The following is a 20,115-nucleotide window of genomic DNA, read 5'->3' on the forward strand; positions in this document are numbered from 1 at the left end:
TTTGTTGAAGCGAGGTAGCGAAATTCTTCAGAGACCTTTACTCTAGTCAAACGCCAGATTTTGAGAAAAATTGCTCAATATGGCGGATCAAGTGAATACAACTGGAGCCTTTTATACCGAATGCGTGTTTTGTAATGGAACTGTACTTGGCGAGGAACATCTTGCTTGCTTGAAATATCACTGCCAATCAGTACATTTGAAATGCAATGGAATAAAGTCACCAGCATCTAGCTTGTCTAAGAATGGACTTCTGTCATGGCCTTGTATGGAATGTGCCGTTTATCTTCTGTGTTTTTATAGTTTTTCTATCTATCTGATGAGAGTTTTCTAATTTAAACTACTATTTTATTTTTTAGTCACAGTCAAATTATATCATTAAATTACTTAAAAATAACTAAAGCAGCTGATTGTTACTATTTGGATCATTTTCTTGATCCAAAATATATAAAAATTTAAATATCAGTTGATTAATTTTATTTTTTTTCGATATTTAAGTGGGATAATAATATCAAATTCCGACTCAAATTTTTCATTTTTCAGAAATCGAACATTTTCCATGAAAACTAAAGAAAAAGAAAACATTTTAAGTTACGGCAATTTCTAACTTTGAGTTTGGCTAACGCAACAAGAGCGAAAGGAAACAGGACTTCTCGTATTAGGTGTAAGAATAAATGTGGAAAATTGAAATGAAAAACAAATTTTTTTTTGAAATGAGATTTTTCGTGAAAATCGTCCGACCACACGCCATTTGAAACACAGTGATAAACTTCACGCCTAGTAACCAATCAATTATGACAAATAAGCTTCTTTCAACCAATTTAGACGGACTTAATCTCCGCTTACGCGTTAATACAGCGAAATGTAAGGCTCGTTAAATGTCCCAAATTGGCCAAAGGCGCAATCTTCAAACCCCCCATAACTTTACAAAAAAAAATCACAAGTACTTTTTCAATTTAAGCTCAAGACATTAATAACAGTTGAAAGATATAAAAAAATTTGATCAAAAAAGGCTAGTAAAAAAGTCGACATTTGTCTGAAGAAGAAAAACCACCCCGAGCACAAATGTGAACTTCGTCGGGAAAGTCGGAACAAAACTGAGAAAAACACTGGAAAACGTTTCATTGTGAAACCCACTAAAAGGCAAAGTTGATAACATCAAATTTTGTCACACTTAATACATCCAACTGAGGGTTCAGAATTCTCCAGTACGTCTAAAATTGGGTTACTGCTTTTGTAACGAAAATAACGGAATATTTGTGCTCGGGCTTGTTTTTTTTTTCATCAGACAAGTTTTGACTTCAACTCGCATTTTTGACGGACTTTTTAGTTGTATTCCAAAATCATTGTAGTCATGAGCTTGATTTTAAAGAAAAATTTCACCTGTGATCATTTTTGTAAAAATTTGGGGCTTAAAAATTGCGATTTTGTCCAACTTGGGACATTTAACGCCTGATTTATTCCGCCTTAAAAATTATTCCATATTGGTTGAAAGAAGCTTGTTTGTCAGAATTGATTAGTTACTAGGCACAAAATCTATCACTTTGTATTTTAAATGGCGTGTGGGGTGATGATTTTCACAAAAATCTCAAGTTTTGAAGAAAAAAAAATCATTTTTTTTTCATTTAATTTTGTAATGTTATTACTGCTCCATAGACCCTAAAATTTAGTCGGAACATTCAAGGCTTTGCCATGATAAGAGCAGTTTTGTTGTTTATTAGATTGAAAATTACCTCATGCATTTTTTTCAGACCTTACGTGAACTCCTTCCAATCTCCAAAACCGTTTTTAAGTGAATCATCAATGATTATCTTCTCCAGCGGGAATATGACCACAAAAAACATATCTCTAAAGTTAACATAAACTCAGCCAATATTTTTTACGCTTGGATAACATAAAATTTGCTCTATTATAGTAATTCGCTACTTTTGCATTTAGCTTATAATGAAGTAAATTTCTTCTTCAACGGAGAAGATGAAATTGAATCATGTAGCAAAATTGAAATTCGATTATAGTTATAGGTCAATTTGTAACTATAAAGTAGTTATCTGCTTACACTTTCCGATTTTAGCATTAAAGAAACGCAATAAAAGTCCAGCTAACTCTGACCATGACCACAGTCAAAAGAGAAGTGTCATCTGCAATTACTAAAAAATTCTAATATGCTTGCCATCATTCTCGTTCTTTTTCCATCAAATATAGAGAAAGGAAATTTGTTTTAACCGTCTACCAGTTTTCCAGTCTAATCTTAGAAGCTGGAAAAAAATAAAAAAGGTTATAACACTATTATAATAGAGTTCAGTCTGCATATTTTTTCCATCGACAAATCGGATAGCTAAACCCATCATTTGGACCAATCTTGTATGGATCATTTGTTCTAAAACTGGTAAATATAAATTCCTTTTATCAACAACTCTATTAAAAATTGTTGCAGGTAATATATCATTTATTTTTGAAGTTCTGAGCACATTCATAATTTTTGGACAGTACATATTACTTTATTCAGAAATTTTTTCAGAAAGTTTTTGCCAATGTCTTCAAAACTTCAACTAAATAGGAACAAAACAAGAATAGCCAGTTTTTGAGAAGTAGCACAGAATATTCCGGTCATAGTCTTCTTGAAAAAACAACCAAAAGTTTTTACGAAATAGTGTTGTTGTTTCTGCGTGGTGTAATAGAAGGATCTCAATGAAAAACTGGAAGGCCTATTTTTGATGAGAGTAAAACCAAATTTTCAGGCCTAAATTAAGCAAAAATAAGCTACTGTATGCCTGCTTACTCGCTTATTTGCGCCAATTAAAATGAAAAAAAAAGTTTTTTAGTTCCCTAATTATCTTATTTTTCATACAATTATGTCTTTTGGAACAGCTAATGCCTGAGAGTAAACTTCAGCTATTGTTTTCAAAAACACACTTAAACTTTTACAAAAAAAAATAGTTTTTATTTCTTCGTTTTTTAACCTTACGTCTATACATTAATTCGAAAATTTCGATATTAGCTCAAAAAAATCAGCAAAAAAATTTCAGAAAAAATTAAGCCTGCTTTAAATCTCAAATTTTGCACACATGTATTGGAATGATTTATTTGAAAAAATTTGAAATCAAGACAACATTGTAGACAAACAGAATCAGCGTAAAACAAAAAAGGCTAACAAAAATTATAAGGTCAATTAAGTATCTTGTCAAATCCATTCTGTTGGAACCTGATCTAAACTACATTTTATGATTGGATAAATTAGATATTTTACCACTGTAAAGTATTTAATATTAACCAATCATGATCCATCTAACTAACAACCCACTTATTTGTAAGTGCTGAAATTACTTGTAATTTCAGCACCAGAGAGATTTGAATTTAACTTAGAAATTAGTTGACTCTCCAAGAAGACTTCAGCTGCCGCAATAAACCAGTATACCCTAGATCTATTGAGCCTAGCAGAGACTAGTTAAACAACCTGAGACTAGATAGTATAAGAGTAAGATTAGGATCGGTATTAGACTAAGAAGTTGCACGAATCTATCCGGCCGAAAATAAGATAGCGTGACGAGCAGACGGTGTACCCTATCCGAAATTACTCTATGAGTTATACACTTCGGTCCTAACTCATCTGGTGCGACCATAAGTCTCGAACAAGACCTTAATAGCTTAGAATTAACCAAAAAATAGATTAGAATTTAGACAAAACATTTTTAAAATGTTACACGACGATAATTTAATCGAAATGTCTCTACGACTCAATAGATCAAAGCCAATATTCCGAACGATAAGAGAACTACCCGGAATTGCAAGAAGACCTCGAACCAGAGACGACATACGACAAAGCAGAAATTTACCATATAGTTATATGATAGTTCGGCAAAAGCCAACACAAACTTTTGTATTTAGAATACTACTAGCAATGAATTTAGATTTTCATTTGCAAACATAAAATATTGAAGTCAATCTTCAAAATCATTTCAGGCGCTAAACAAAATTATTAATATACAATAACGATTGATAAAAAGATCTCAGATCGTTTTCCTAAATTCTGCAGTAATATACAAAACATGTTTGAAAAATATTTATTGAAAAATCAAAATAAAAATTAGTAGCATGACAATAAATGGTTAAGTAATCATAAATCATCCATCCTGTTGTTCCAGCTTCATCACCTAAACATAACAGCATTCATAAGCTCACTAATATCATAAAAACACTAAATCTTTTCTCTACACAAATTTAAATTATTTTAAACTTAAATTCACTTAAATTTAAAACCAGATCATCAAGGCTCATCCTTGGATCTTAAATTATTTTCTATTTAATTACATTTAAAACTTGATCATCAAGGCCTATCCTTGGATCAAAAAGAACAATTTTGTTCTCCTCCACCCACTTAGCTAGTGTCTAACGACCTCAAACGTCGATTCACTATCCAACCCTTTCTAAAAACACAGGACTAACAGAAATTTTTGAATAAAACTAATCATTCAAATTAGGATAAACAGTGAAGAACTTCGGTTATTCATCCTTCACTTGATCCCCCCTCTTACCAGACCCAGGATAAATCTTAGACTTAGTAAGTTTAAAATAGTATCTAACGAACTACTCGCGTTCTAATTATACCTGAACCTTGTGGATCGATTTACTATTCTCCAACCCTGAACACAATCACTACCCTTAAGTAAGATTAAGTAAGTTAACACCTTAGCTTATACTAGCCACGAGAAAGTAAAAAATCATTCTTCGGAATCGAGATACTTTTCTCCCCAACCCTGAACAAATAGACCCAGGTTAGGCTAACCAAAAAATCGTAAGGACTAACAGTCTAAGAAAATAGAAATCATTTAACAACCTTTTGCATCCGTCATCCTAAACCTTATGTCATTTAAAAACCTAGGAAATAAACAAACAATCGTTTTACACAATTGTGAAATAGATAACAAAAAATACGATCTTGTAATCACACCTCATACACAAACAATTGGATATATCAGAACAAAACGACAAACATTAAAAAGAAAAATAATAACCAAACAAAGACAAATAACACGAAAAAGATTTTCCAAAAACCGAAACGCATTTTCAGAATCAGAAACCAGCAGTTTAGACGAACTTTATAAATTAAAAGAATCTATAGATAAAAATTGCCCCATTCACGATCAATTATATTTTTCCGACTCAGAAACAACTTCAAATTCATCAAAAAGAGGAAAAAGAAGAATAAAAAAACAATATAAACACAAACCAGTACATTTATACAATTGGAATCAACCAATTAGATACATCGATAGTTACATATTAACAGTCATCAAACGAAAAAATGAGCTCAACACACACCCCAGGTGAAGAAAGTCCAGATGATGATGATATCTTCCCCTTTATCGTAGATGCAACCACAGATAAAGGACAGCACATATTTTGCAAAAATTTACTCTTAAATTTGTTTGAACCCGGAGTCAGTCCATGTAAAACAGAGTTCCCAGATGTAAAAATCAAAAGACAAATTATCGATCACTATTTGAAAGATATATGCAACTTAACACAACAATACGGAATCTACTCCATACAATTCAGCTCACCAAACCAGAATCACAGCAAATATGTAATTCAAACAGACGACCTTGATTTAGAATTCTCAAAAGTATTCTCAGAATATATAAAAAGCATACAATATCATAACTCACAAAGAGCAAACTCCATATTCACCAATGAAGTTTTTGCAATAATATATAGTTATATCTCGATATTAGAAAACGAAATCCCAATCTCAAATGTCTCACCGACAGAAACATCTAAACATATAAGAGTACGACATGAAATCACACTACTCTCTAGTTTTCTAAATATAATTAAAGAAAATTTCACTAAAGATGATGTTTCACAACATACAAAACATGACTTACAAAAAATCTTGGCATGGTTTATAATAGATTATTTCACACATAATCTAGATTTAATTTCACAAGCAAGAAAAAATTTTAGACCTCAAAACTCAAACGATGATACTGCCATCACAGAACAGTCAGACTATGTTTGGGACCCCGAATGGTCTCATCCCGCATTCATAAACTTCCCACAATCAATCTCAAGTCAAGCAATAAGTACGATATCTTATGTAAGAGATTATGTAAGAGTAATACCATTAAGCATTGATGCAACACCATTAAACTATAATACATTTTTACCTGATATGCAAAATAATAGTTTAAACTCCACAATCATACACAATGAAAACCTCAATGAACCTCACCCAGCAAGATATCCAGACACCATCACACTTCATAAATGAAGAAATCGTACAAACAACAACTATACAACAAAGCATTTCACCGATACGTCCAAATTTAACAACACCAAGAAATACAAACCCTTCACAAACACAGGTAACCTTACAATCAACCGTTAAACCTTCGGTTGCCCCAAAATATTCAAACATGGATTATCAGACATACAGACCCATGACAATACCGTCAAAGACACGTAAAACGTTCACTAGAAACAATTTTGCAGAACATAATTATAATTACACACATCCATCAAAAACAAATTATCCCCCACGAAAAAATTTTAATATTTACACAAGATCTCGAAACTGGGATAACCCAATAGCACAAACTAATTCAGTAAATTTTCAAACAAATTTACATCCTTCACAGGATCGTAGTGAAAACTATCCATTTTTTCAACAAAATAAAAATAAAAAACAAACATCTTATCAAATGGATTACTTATCCTCAGATGATGATTTTTTACAACCAGATATTTTTGCACCATATAATCAAGAATATCGTGGACAAGGAGTACAGAAACCACATATAAATCATAGAATTTTTTCCCCACAACCGATAGATACACAAAATCAACAACCAATTCAGCAACAAAACCCAATTATTACACAATATTTTCAACCAATTCAGCAACAAAATCCAATGATCACACACTCGTATCAACCGACGCAAATGCAAAATGAAATACCACTCCCATATTATCTTCAACAACACGAAATAACAAGAAATCAACTTTCAAATTTTTCTCAAATGCCAAATGCAGCAGAATCATTACAAATGACAATGAATCCATACCTTATGGGTGGATCATCAATAACATCAAATAAACCTTTAATGGTATTCACAGGAACAGACCCTGAATATTCTGTAGAAGACTATTTAAATGCAGTAACAGCAAATTTGATTTTAAATATAGGACCTGAACCAATTAATACGCCACTACATCAAAACTGGATACATCGACGCACAGCGTTGATACAAGCAACTTTAGACGGCGCAGCCCAAAAATGGTTTTCAGTATTGCCTCTAGAAATAAAATCAAATTGGAAGAGATTTACACAAGAATTTTCAAAAATGTTTGACTCCGAAAGAAACAAACAACAACAAAGAGTTTTATGTAATGAAATTCGCAGATTACCAAATGAAACCATCAAACAATTAGCAGTACGCATCGAAACACTAGTTCGAAAAGCATATTTTTTAAATACACACGACTATAAAAACACAAAAATGACAGAAATCTTAATGATGACCTTAACACCTCAATTAAGAAAAATAGCAATAAAAAAGAGAGCATCCCATCCCTCCTCAATTCGAGAGCCCGATTTAGATATCCGAAAACTAGTAGACAAACTAGAACAAGCAGAAATCACAATGAAACTCGAAGAAACAGAAAATCTGAAATTACAATACGTTAACCGAATTGAAACAAATACCACAAATATCAACAATATACAAGAATCAGATACAGACCTCGTTGAAAAAATCACTGAAATACTCAATATTTATGAAAAACACCCAAACTTTGAAGGCAAACCATCTTTCAAAAAATGGTGTAATTATTGCCGACGATACGGACATAGTATTTCTGAATGTAGACAAAAACAACAGGACAATCAAAACAAACCTCAAAAATATAAAGAACCAAATAAATCATTCTATCAATACATGAAGAAAGATCAAAATCTACCAAACAAGAAATAATTACTATCCAAACAATCAATCACGAAATTCATCATACAATAGAAATAGAAACTACTCCAATAATCGGAATAGAAGTTATTCAAACAACCGAAACCAGAATTACCCGAACAATCGATCAAGGAATAACTCATATAATAGATCAAACTATAACAGACCAAACAATAATTACCAAAACAGATCACGAAATAATTCACAAAATCGACATTCAAGTTATAATAATCGTTATAGAAATTATTCCCAATCACCACACAGGAATAATAACCATTATAATAATTCTAACAATCGCCACAGAAGTAGTACACCTAAACATCAAAGAAATATTAATCAAGTACAATCAAACCCAGAATTAACATCAGACCCTCCAGGTATTGATGACACAGGAAATAACGAACTACAACTGAATCAAATAAACTGTGAATCATCAGAATCAGAAAGTGATACAGAAAACACTATCTCCATAAATATGATAGCAGTTGAAAATGATTACGAACCTATTATATATGAACAACCTTTTTCATCACATATTTATGAAAATCAATTAGAACTCCTTCACAATTATTATATTGAACCCATCCATTCTACACAAACAACACAAGAAACAAACGAAATTAACACTACAAATCAACCCAATGAGAATGACAAGACAAAATGCTTAAATACAAATCACATCTATCAAAACATACAAAAAGAACAACCCAAATAAAAAATTTGGACAATACCATTTCTTTTAGAAAATCCAAGAAGCAAAGAATTTCAACCACCAGATCTTGAAATTGATTTTTTAATTGATTCAGGAGCAGAATCAAATATAATAAACCTTCCCACATGGAATGAAATAAAAACCTTACACCCAAAGCTAACACCTCTTGAAACCTCCAGTAAACTAGCAACAGCACAAGGATCAACATTGGTAAACTATGGAAAAATTCAATTATTTCTTCTCCCCACAAGAACAATGGAGCAAAATAAAATTTTAACTAAACCATTTAAACAAATATTCCATATCACTGATATTAAACACAATATCATTGGAATACCATTTATCTCTAAATATATACCAACAATCAACATATTAAACAGTAAAATACTAATCAAAGATAAATACACAAAAACAAAAGACACATCCCTAACATTTTTCCAAAGATTAAACAAACAACCACCATTCTTTTCAAAATTTTATCCAATATATAACCAACAAAGAAAACACCTGAAACCACTATCAGGAAACATATATAATTTTTCAATAAAACAAGTTCACCAATATGATAAAAAACAAAACAAACAACAACTCTATATGTCAGAGTTTGAATTCAAACCTATCCATAAATTTTTCAAAATCACAATCTCATCCATAAAATATTTGAAAAACTCGAATTCAGATATTATATCTCTACATGTATACAACAATACACCCTATCAAGTATCATTACCTTTAGGACTTTTAGGCTATTGCGAAACCAACGCTACGATATCACCAATACACGAAAAAGAATACCGCGTAAATAATATACTCCAATTATTAGATATTTGTCAATCCACAATTCTTAATGAAGAATTATCCATAAACAATATAATAAGTAACGAAAAAAGAAATACGGATTATTTCACAAAAACCCCATATTTCAAACCTACATTCAACATAAGTAACTACGCAGAGAATCAACAGAAATTTTTAACAATGTTTAACTTCCAACATTCACAAATAACACAAGACGAATTTGATAAATTAGCCAAACAGCTAATCAAATATTCATCAGTCTATGCAACATCCAAATTTGATGTTGGCAAAATCAGCTCATCACTACATCTCCCATTAAAACCAGATGCAGTTTTCAAAAAACAAAGAGCAAGTAAAGTACCAATTCACTTAACCGATAAAGTGAACAAATTACTCGACATTTTAGAACAATACAACATTATATCACCAGTAAATAAAGAAGAACAACCAAAAGGTAACACATTTATCAACCTTGTTATCATTCTAGCCAAAGGAGAATCATTAAAAATCGTTCTCGACGCTAGATACCTCAACTCACTCATAGATGAATCAAAGTGTAATTGGCCTATTGAACCAATACAAGTTATTTTAACAAAAATAAACGGAAAATACTTTACAACCGCAGATATGAATAGTGCATACAATCAAATGCCATTAGATGAACAATCGCGACGTTTAACACAATTTGTTATTGGAAACCAACAGTATGAATTCAACCGCTTATTCTATGGAATATCCATAGGACCAGCAGCATTTTCAGCTTTCATGAGCAAAATTTTTCGACCACTAATACTCAAGAAAAACGCAATCACCTATTTAGACGATGTTTTTATGCAATCACAGACTAAAGAAGAAATGTTCAATGTTTCAGAACAATATCACCAAATACTTCAGAACGAAAATCTGAAGGCCGCCCCCGATAAATCACACTTCTTTTTAACACGAGTAAAATTCTTAGGACATAATATAGAAAGAAAAACAATCACCCCATTAAAATCACGCATTGACGCTATTCAGAAACTCCAACCACCGACAAATAAAAAGAAAATCCAAGAATTCCTTGGAATGCTAAACTTTTTAAGCAAATATGTTTATAAAATGCAATTATATCTAAGACCATTCTATAATATACTTAGACAGCAAAACAATTTTGAATGGAATACAGAACATCAAGCACGATTTGAAGAAATTAAAAAACTTCTAACTGAACAAATTTCGAATACAATTCCAGATCCAAATCAACCATTCTACGCAATGTGCGATGCTTCGAACTTTGGCATCGGCGCAGCGTTATTACAATCACATAATGGTACAAACAAAATGAACCTTATATCAGCAAATTCTCGATTATTCACTCAAGCAGAGCTAAGACTCTCAACCCTAATGAGAGAATGTACAGCCATAATCTATACACTTACAGAATATGAATTTCTTATACTTGGATCAAAACATCCAACAGTTCTATTCACAGATCACAAACCAATCATTTTTCTCTTCACACAAAAATCCAACCCAACTCACCGAGTTTACAGATTTCAATTAATTCTAATGAAATTTCCAAACTTACATATAGTTTGGACAGCAGGAAAAAATCTTGCATTACCAGACACATTAAGTCGAAATACACCACCTGAATTACTTACACGTAAAACTACAGTTGAAATACCTAAAAATATAAAATTCTACCTTGCAAAAAACGAAACATCACCCCGACTAGAATGCAAATATGCAGTAAAAACTGACGTTGAACAATCACAGATAAATAATCTACAACACTTTCCACTTTATTTAGATTGTCAAAATAACCACTACGAAGTTGATCTACTTGGAACATCAACTTTTAAACCAATTCCATACTCACAATGGATAAAAAATAACACCCAACAAAAAAGAGTAAAACAACACTCGCATAAAAAAGACCTTTTTCCACTAATTGGAAAAGAAAACCTAACTGATAAAATAAATTTATCAGGACCACAAACAAACGATTCAAAATACACAATAAATCAAGTTTTTGACCTCCATGACCCACTTGATACAATACCCTTATCTAAATCAGAAATAGAAAACATTTTTCTCCCCCAACAGAATCAATTACAAATTCAACATTGAAACTATACCAAAATCTTGACCCAGTATATAGACAACTAAAATCATGGCACAAATATAAAACTAAACCCGTCAAGGCAGATACAACTATTTTAGGAAATAAAACACTCCTCCGATATTTTCGAAAATTTAATAATACAACAATTAATGAAAACACAGACCTTCTAGAATACAAATTAAATGAATCTACAGTTCCCTGTCTCCCTTTAAGTATGATTCTCATAGCTTTTAATATTTCACATACACAAAATATTAAAGGACACTCTGGATCAGAGAAAACATATTCAAATTTTATACAAAACTTTTATTTCCCAAATGCACCAATTTGGATAAAAATACTATGCAATGACTGTATAGTATGCCAACTAAATAAACCTTACCCAAATCAAAAACAAATAGCACAAAAACAAGATTTTAAAGGACAAAGTTTGTACTTTAACCATCGTATCTCCTTTGATACAAAAGGACCAATTTCACCCTCATCCGAAGGAAACTCCTACATTATGGTAATTGTTGACGCATTTACACATTATGTAGCACTTAACCCAGTACCACATTCTAACGCTCATTACGCTTACACAACGCTTTATGAACACTGGATAGCCAAATTTGGACTACCAGAAATTCTAGTTACAGATAACGGTACAGAATTCATAAATAATGAAATTATCACACTATGTCATCTATATAACATCAAACACAAACCACGTACATCTCACGCACCTTGGACAAACGGCTTAGTCGAAGGTATGAACCGTTCACTACAAGAATATCTTAGATATATCATCAATGGAAATGATACAAGATATACTGAATGGTCAGCAGATGTAAAATTATTTCCCCTAGCATATAATTCACAAATCACGACAACTCTAGGAATGTCACCATATGAAATGGTTTTTAACCAAAAGCCACGCAAACCAATAATGTTTACAGCAAACTCTCATAAAAACGCACAAGGTTATTGTCAACCAAATAAAGACTCAATTTGTTATAACCTACCTTTACATACACACGATGAAGATCATTTTCATCACCCACAAATTCTTAAATTAGCCTCCGGTACACACACCGAATGGATTTTAAACAGAGATAAAAAACACAATGAAATTTACCAAAAAATAACAAAAAAGTTGTTACAAAGGCAAAACATTAATGAACAAATAAATTCACGCTTTACACCAGCCTCCGATTTAAAAAATGGAACATTTGTATTAATACCCAATTTTAATACTCAAAAAGGAATTTCTAAAAAATTACAACCCCTTCGTAAAGGACCATACCAAATAATTGCAAAACCCACTGATGTAACATATAAAATCACCGACTCAGACAAAAAAGAAATCGTTCAACACCGAAATAACCTATTACCTTATTATCCAAAAGAATACGCACTCCGCAAACTAACTCAATTATATTCTTTTACAGGTTTAAAAGTTATTCAAAATAACCCACATACGGAAAATACAACAAAGGAACAAAAAGATTTTCACCTCAAAAACCAAATAACAAAATCAACCACCACAAAAAACAATACAAAAAATCTAGATCAAAATACATCTCGAAAAGAAAGAAAAAATAGAAAAATGACAGAACAAATAATACCCCAAGAACAAATCGACAAATCAGAACATAGAGAGTCTTCACGACTTAGAAACCAACCACGTAAAAATTATAAATTATTCATCCCACAATCTAAAATATTAAAGAAAGTCGAATTTCAAAAACAACTTTAATTTTGTATTTCACAATCTTAGACCTTTGAAACATTTTGAATTTTCATTTCTCAAAATAACATGCTGACAAACACGCAGCGATTCTAGTTCATAATTAGCCAATAGGATTCATCCAATCCGTCACCTTCTCTAACTCTAACACAAACCAACTAGACGAACGATATTAAACTCCAGGCATATCTATAACTATAACTTTACGACCTCCAGGTCAAAAATAAGCAAACCACTCCAACTTGACAACTAAAATAAATATCACCATAATATCATAACCCTCCCTTATCTAATAAACCAAAGATCAACAATATTTCCCCAACTCAGCCCTCAAATACCCCCCAAACAAATATGTTAAATTAGCCTAAAGTAAAAGAACGACCATTTTAATTAGCCTAAAGTATAAAAATCTCAAACATACCCCAGATCATTTGACAAATGAAAATAAAGACAAAGAAGACCTCCCGATCACCATAAAAATTGCCCCCAACAATTTTTCACAAAACTCAACCCACTTGTCAAAAAACCAATAAATAATCCGACCACACTTGAAAATTGCCCCAAACAACAAAAAATATTAGATCAAGAAGTCATTTCGTAAATGCTCTTCTCTCAATCAGTCACTATAATTATCACAAACCTCAAACTATTTTTTACGATACTTAAAACTTTTATAATATTTCTTTTTGATATCTTTGAATCTTTTGTAATAATCTTAATCATTTTTTGCAATATTTTTTTAATTTTCTATTCCCTATTTGAACTATACCTCCAACTTTCAAAAGCTATTGACTATATCCACAGGTACGATTCACAAAACTTATCTAAATGATCCGAACCATTTTTAGTAGAACCGATATTTTTTTACTATTTGTAATTTTTATAACATTTCTATCATCCCTCATCTTGACAATATGCAAATGTATAAAAAAAGCAATCATCACATTCGCCCTAGCAACAATTCTCCTAATTCTTTTTTTAGAAGAGCACTATAAAAAACATAAACTTTTTCACTAAAAGAATAGACCAAAAAAGCTATCAAAAATTGCTACCCAACAACCACATAGTCAGTCTTCACCGACATCATCCCAAGAAAACCCGACACCACTTTCAACTACCCAAAACCCCCAAACATCTACACGAATTTCTTTTCAAGATAACCCATATACCTTTGAAGAACGACACGCTCGCTTATCAGAACCACTAGAACCAGTTCAACGACAAGCACCTCTAAGCGAACCAACATATAACTTATACCCAACATTACCACAAGAATTAAGTAGAATAAGAAATCCTAGTTAAAACCAAAATACAGTCGAAATAAATAGACAAATTATACATCCTCGACGAAACAGAAATTTTCAAACTCCCCGAGTTCATTTTGATTTACCTCAATCCCCATCACAAAACACTCCAGAAAACCCCATTGGTATATTACCAGAAACCCCTACGCTTCTTTCACAACGTAGCACCTCAAGCCTACCATCGGATTACTTAGGTTCAACACCAACATTTGAACAAATACGTGAAAATCCTTTTAACCCCCCAAACCAAGCATCAAGACTACCATATTGGACAACACATTCATTCACACAAGGTGAACTAAATTTAGTAAATGATCCAATAGATATTTCTACGGATACAACAACATCCTCATCACTACCAGAAACATTATCACTACCATCAACACCATCAATAAGCCAGATTTCACCACCACCTTTTAACTTAATTTTACCAAATAACCTCGACGCTAGATATCGAGAACAATCATCAACAAATATTCCTTTAAGACTAGACTGGAATACATTCACAGCACCTCCACCATTATTTGGACAACACCTAGAAAGTAACCGACTCCACAATTGGGCACTAAACAGACTACAGTATAGACAAGACATTCACGAAGACATTCGTGCTCATAACATCCAAATACTCCAACAAAATAGTCTACAATTAAAATTTGAAATCACGGTTAAATTAAACAACATTAATCAACATCCCTATCCATTAAATCCACCAAATATAACAGCTCAATCCCTACCACCACCATTTATAACAACTGAAGTAATATACAAATACGACAGATATACCAAAAAGACAATTGGTTACATAACATTTTATAACCCATACTCAGGATTGTCATACACATGTATATTCTAAAAATTTTACTTTTTCTCCAACTCCTTTTTCTAATAACCTCAAATGAAAACATAAACCCTTCCCCCCGCACAGGACCCCAAGATTAATTAGTAACACATTACGATTGTGAAGAAAACGAACAAAAAACACTACACAAATATGCAATAAATCAAGTATCACAATACGAAACAGAACCACAAGCCATAGAAACTACAAATGTAGTCGCAAACTTTACTCAAAAGCCCGAGCAACAACAGTTATAGGATATAAATTCACAGCAACATTTTCTGAAAAGAAAGTACATTGTTCACAAGTCTCAAACGGAAATAAAAACCGACTTCACCATGAATCATTCTACCAGAGTAATATAGAACGATTTTTACATCTCAATCCCGAAGATTGTAAAAACGAGTTACTCAGACTAAATATCACAAGAAATAAAAACACAGATAGAAAACTAGTATATTTCCAAGTTTTTGCAGATTCTGTACATCAAGCAGAACTTGAAAGATATCAAGGACATGTAAAATTAGATGAAAAATACCCATACAACGGCGCACACGGAAGATTAACTTATGATATACACGATAAACACTGGATACCACACATTGGTATAAATGACCCATTAAACTGCAAAGCAGACACAAAAAATAAAGGATATCAAGAAATCATGTTTTTTGATTGGAAAATACAACTCGAAAAAATACAACTCACACGCGATTTATCAGACAACACAATGATCTATCAAGGAATTCGATTACCTTGTAAAAACGATCAAGGCTATTGTGACCCTACAACACGAACACAAGCAACAATTGTTTGGTTCCCCGAAGACACATGTACAACATTTCAAGTAGCAAAAATACACGCTCGTATGATAAAATTTCACGAAAAATATTTTATACAATCAATTCCATATGAACAAGTCCATCTATCACGAAAACTAAGTTCTAATTTTAGAAACATAGACAATATAGAAAATAAATTGACACGTTTTCAAATATATCAAGAAACAGAACTTGCATGTAAATACAGAAATCCACTTCACAAAACACAATACTCCGAGATATTAGTTGAATACGAAAAAGGATTCGACACGACCACTGGAAAAGTAAAAATCGACCCATATGCAACAGGTCATCCTCTAAACGAAGGAACATCATACATACCAGTTCATTTTCAAAAAAATACAGGTCAACCTGGTGGACATTTAAAGCCCCAAGACGATCAAAGTACACGTTTACAAGAACTATCACTAATGAATAGTACATATTTCGGTAATATCCACTATGATATTCACTTAGATATGAAACTAGACTACACGATTAGCCGAATTTTTCAAGAAATGTCACTCTCCGAATTAGAAACACTACACCAACTATGCGAATTAGAAAGAACACAAATATTACAATCACTTGCACTAGCAGTATTAAAAATACCCTACGCAGGATATTTACTATCAGGAAATAGATCAAATTTTTTAGACTACGAAGGAAACATTTTATGGTTTTATACTTGTACCAAAAAAGTATCACCACTATACGTTTTTGAAGACAAACGATGCTATAAAAGAATCCCTATCTTTTATAAGAATAAAGTACATTTCGTTGACACACTTTCAAGAAGAACCTATTTCTGGGATACCGCAGTCCCATGTGGATCAGAAAATAGCCATAATGTAGTACAACTAAACCCTGATGAAGATAAATATTACCTTCTCACCCCATATCCCACATTAATGCAATCACTCAAAAAATTTTCACCAGAAAGCATTCGCGCTATCGCTCGAAACCCAAATATAGACTTACAATCAATAGGAATATACTCAAAATCAGATATTCAACATCACATTAGAACACAACAATTCCAAGAATTATTAACACAAATGGACACAATACAAAGACAATCAATTGACCAAAACTTACGCAAACTTGCCGAAACCGCAGGATTTGCAGACATCTATACGCAAAACTATAGCGGATATTTTAAAGACATTAAAGATTATATATATCTAAACGGTGAAAAATACCGTCCCCAAGATATATCACCTATCAATATTTTTAGCTTTGTTACACTCAAGAATGAAATTCTTGATTTTCTAGGATGGCCCTACTACATCTTAGAAAAATTGACTATTTTATACGCAATGTTTAACTTTATTGGATTTCTTTTTTCACTCTTAAAAGGAATCTATAACACATGTGCTATACACACACAAGTCAATAGACAAGCAAGTGTAGCACGCATACTATTTGCAGGATTTTTTGGAATTTTTTCTACATCAATAAACAAAATTCTTTTAGATGCACAAATAAAAGAATACAACACAAAAATAGCAACAAGACAGAACACATACGACGAAGAACATAACAATGTAGACACAACGCCAACAGCACCACAGTTACCACCCCTACCACATAACCATCCATTATCCCTAGTCCCACGTAATTTTCGAAACTTAGCAATAACACATAATCCAAATTTAAGACCAACCATATCACAAAGTCCCATCCAACATATAATGACACACCACTCACAAGATGAAAATACCTATGAACAAATTATAGAACAACCCCATACCACCGCTTTTCAGTCTCAAAATAATATTTTTTTTAGCCCACGATGAGCCGACAACTTGGATCCCTACACCGTTCAAATTCCCATCCAACCAACCTCACTACTCCAATTACAATAGTACCACTTTTTGCTTTCCCACCACCCGATTTCCCAACCAGTAATGTAACATCAGGCATGAATTCCGATACTATTTCACACATCTCAGTTTTATACTCCACATCACAACTCAATAACCCGAATATTGAAACCCCCGATGAATTTGCCGACTCTGAACCATCTCCATCCAATAATTTTCCCACCAACCCCTCAATTTTTTCCCAACCCCCTTTTCAACCAATGACACCAAATAACCCTGTCCCCACCAATTCTACACCCTCTTATGCTTCCCAAGTCACTCCAACCTATTCTTCATATCATTCAGACCGATCATCCAATTCTCCAGATACCCCCCAAATCTCCCCAGAACTAGATAATTTTATTACATTACAACAACAACCCTACCACCTTGACAACCCCACCATAAACCAAATTTTATCCACAATAGATTCATCCAACCCTCCTACCCCTACACCCTCTTCAATTTATACCGAATCATTAGCACCATCATCCACATCTACTGAATCTTCACTCAGCACTAATAGAGCTTACCGCACTTTTAAAAGAAAGTTCCCCAACCATCCTTTCCCAGCAAAACCAGGAACAGCCCGTGAATATATAAATCACCCAAATCACACAAATACAAAAGAATTTTTAGCTATCACCTTACCCTCATTTCCACAATACACCTTAAACACCCCTCACGACACTAACGAAACACGTAACTTTGTAGACGAACACGTTTTAATGCCTACCCTTCCTTGGACCTCATATTATCATTTTACTAATCCCCTTTGCTTACCTTTATCTAACACTCACATCGATATAGAACGAAATAAGGACATGCTATATCGACTCACTACACCACTAACACCTAGACAATTTACTTACATAGGATATAAAAAATCACTAAAAACATACACTGCACCCCGAGCTAACGAATATACGCTAGAATATTACGATCATAACATCATCAGAACTAACCAAGATCAGTTCTTAGACGATGACCGCTTCGCTAACCCACAAATCACAGAAAAATTTTTCTTTAAAACACCATATGTATTTACACTCAATATATTTGATCGCAAATTTGACCACATCATCTCAGAAGCACTAACAGACACGCAAGCCTACGAAAGTTTTAAAGAACGCTTCCAAATATTTTCACTAACCTTTCATTTCCTTGCACCACATGAAAGAGATCTGCACTGCTCACACAATATTATGTTGCGCACTAAACAAACTCACACATATACATATTATCGTTTTATCCAAAATCACTTCGACCTACACACTCCCTCCAGACAACCACACCACCGTTTTCAATTCATCAATTCCAAATACACCTCACCATTCTTTCTTAACTTCACATATTGCATTAAAGATACTAACCTTCATGGTATTCTTCGAAATTATGATCCCATAACCCAAATGTATATTTTTTGTCCCATCACCAAGACCTTCAACGCAGAGGAATCCCGACCCTTCCTTCTCCCACACGAATTTGTTCAACCTATAGAAATCCCCATTTTAGAATTCATCCACAACACTAAATTCAATCACAAATTATATAATCTAATCCAAAACACATTATGAGTTTGCAGTTGGCACTGAAGAACTAACCACCATTAAAGCACTTCAATTGCTTTGGCCACTGCTTCAAACTAAAAATATCATCCGCATCTTAGCTAAATTACTAACAACTTCAGATCTCATCCATGACATCTTCCCCCACGGTTTCTTCCCCGACGACTAACAGGTAAATATGAATTATACATATTATTAACTAATTAAATTTCAACTAGAAACTAACCATTCCTTATTCATGTCTTCTTTAGAATTTTAGCCTTCATCCAACGATCATCTGAAAAATTCACAAAAGAAAATAAAAATTGAAAACTTCTTCAAACTGTTTAAAACTCTATTAATTTTTTGCACCAAACAAATCACTAAAAATAATACCAATGCAGTAATTTAATTTATAAATTTTTTCCCAAAT

General features: G+C 32.6%; 1 protein-coding gene across 1 annotated transcript in view; it reads left to right on the forward strand.

Moving 5' to 3' along the window:
• Positions 1-2,095: 2,095 nt before the first annotated feature.
• Positions 2,096-20,115, forward strand: part of LOC134855605 (uncharacterized) — a 101,202-nt gene continuing 83,182 nt past the window's right edge. The window contains exon 1 of the mRNA XM_063872144.1: positions 2,096-2,383. The gene's annotated coding sequence lies outside the window, so the exon portion shown is untranslated. The remainder of the gene's footprint in view (positions 2,384-20,115) is intronic.

This window comes from Symsagittifera roscoffensis, chromosome 10, assembly GCF_963678635.1.
Source record: "Symsagittifera roscoffensis chromosome 10, txSymRosc1.1, whole genome shotgun sequence".
Lineage (NCBI taxonomy): Eukaryota > Metazoa > Xenacoelomorpha > Acoela > Convolutidae > Symsagittifera > Symsagittifera roscoffensis.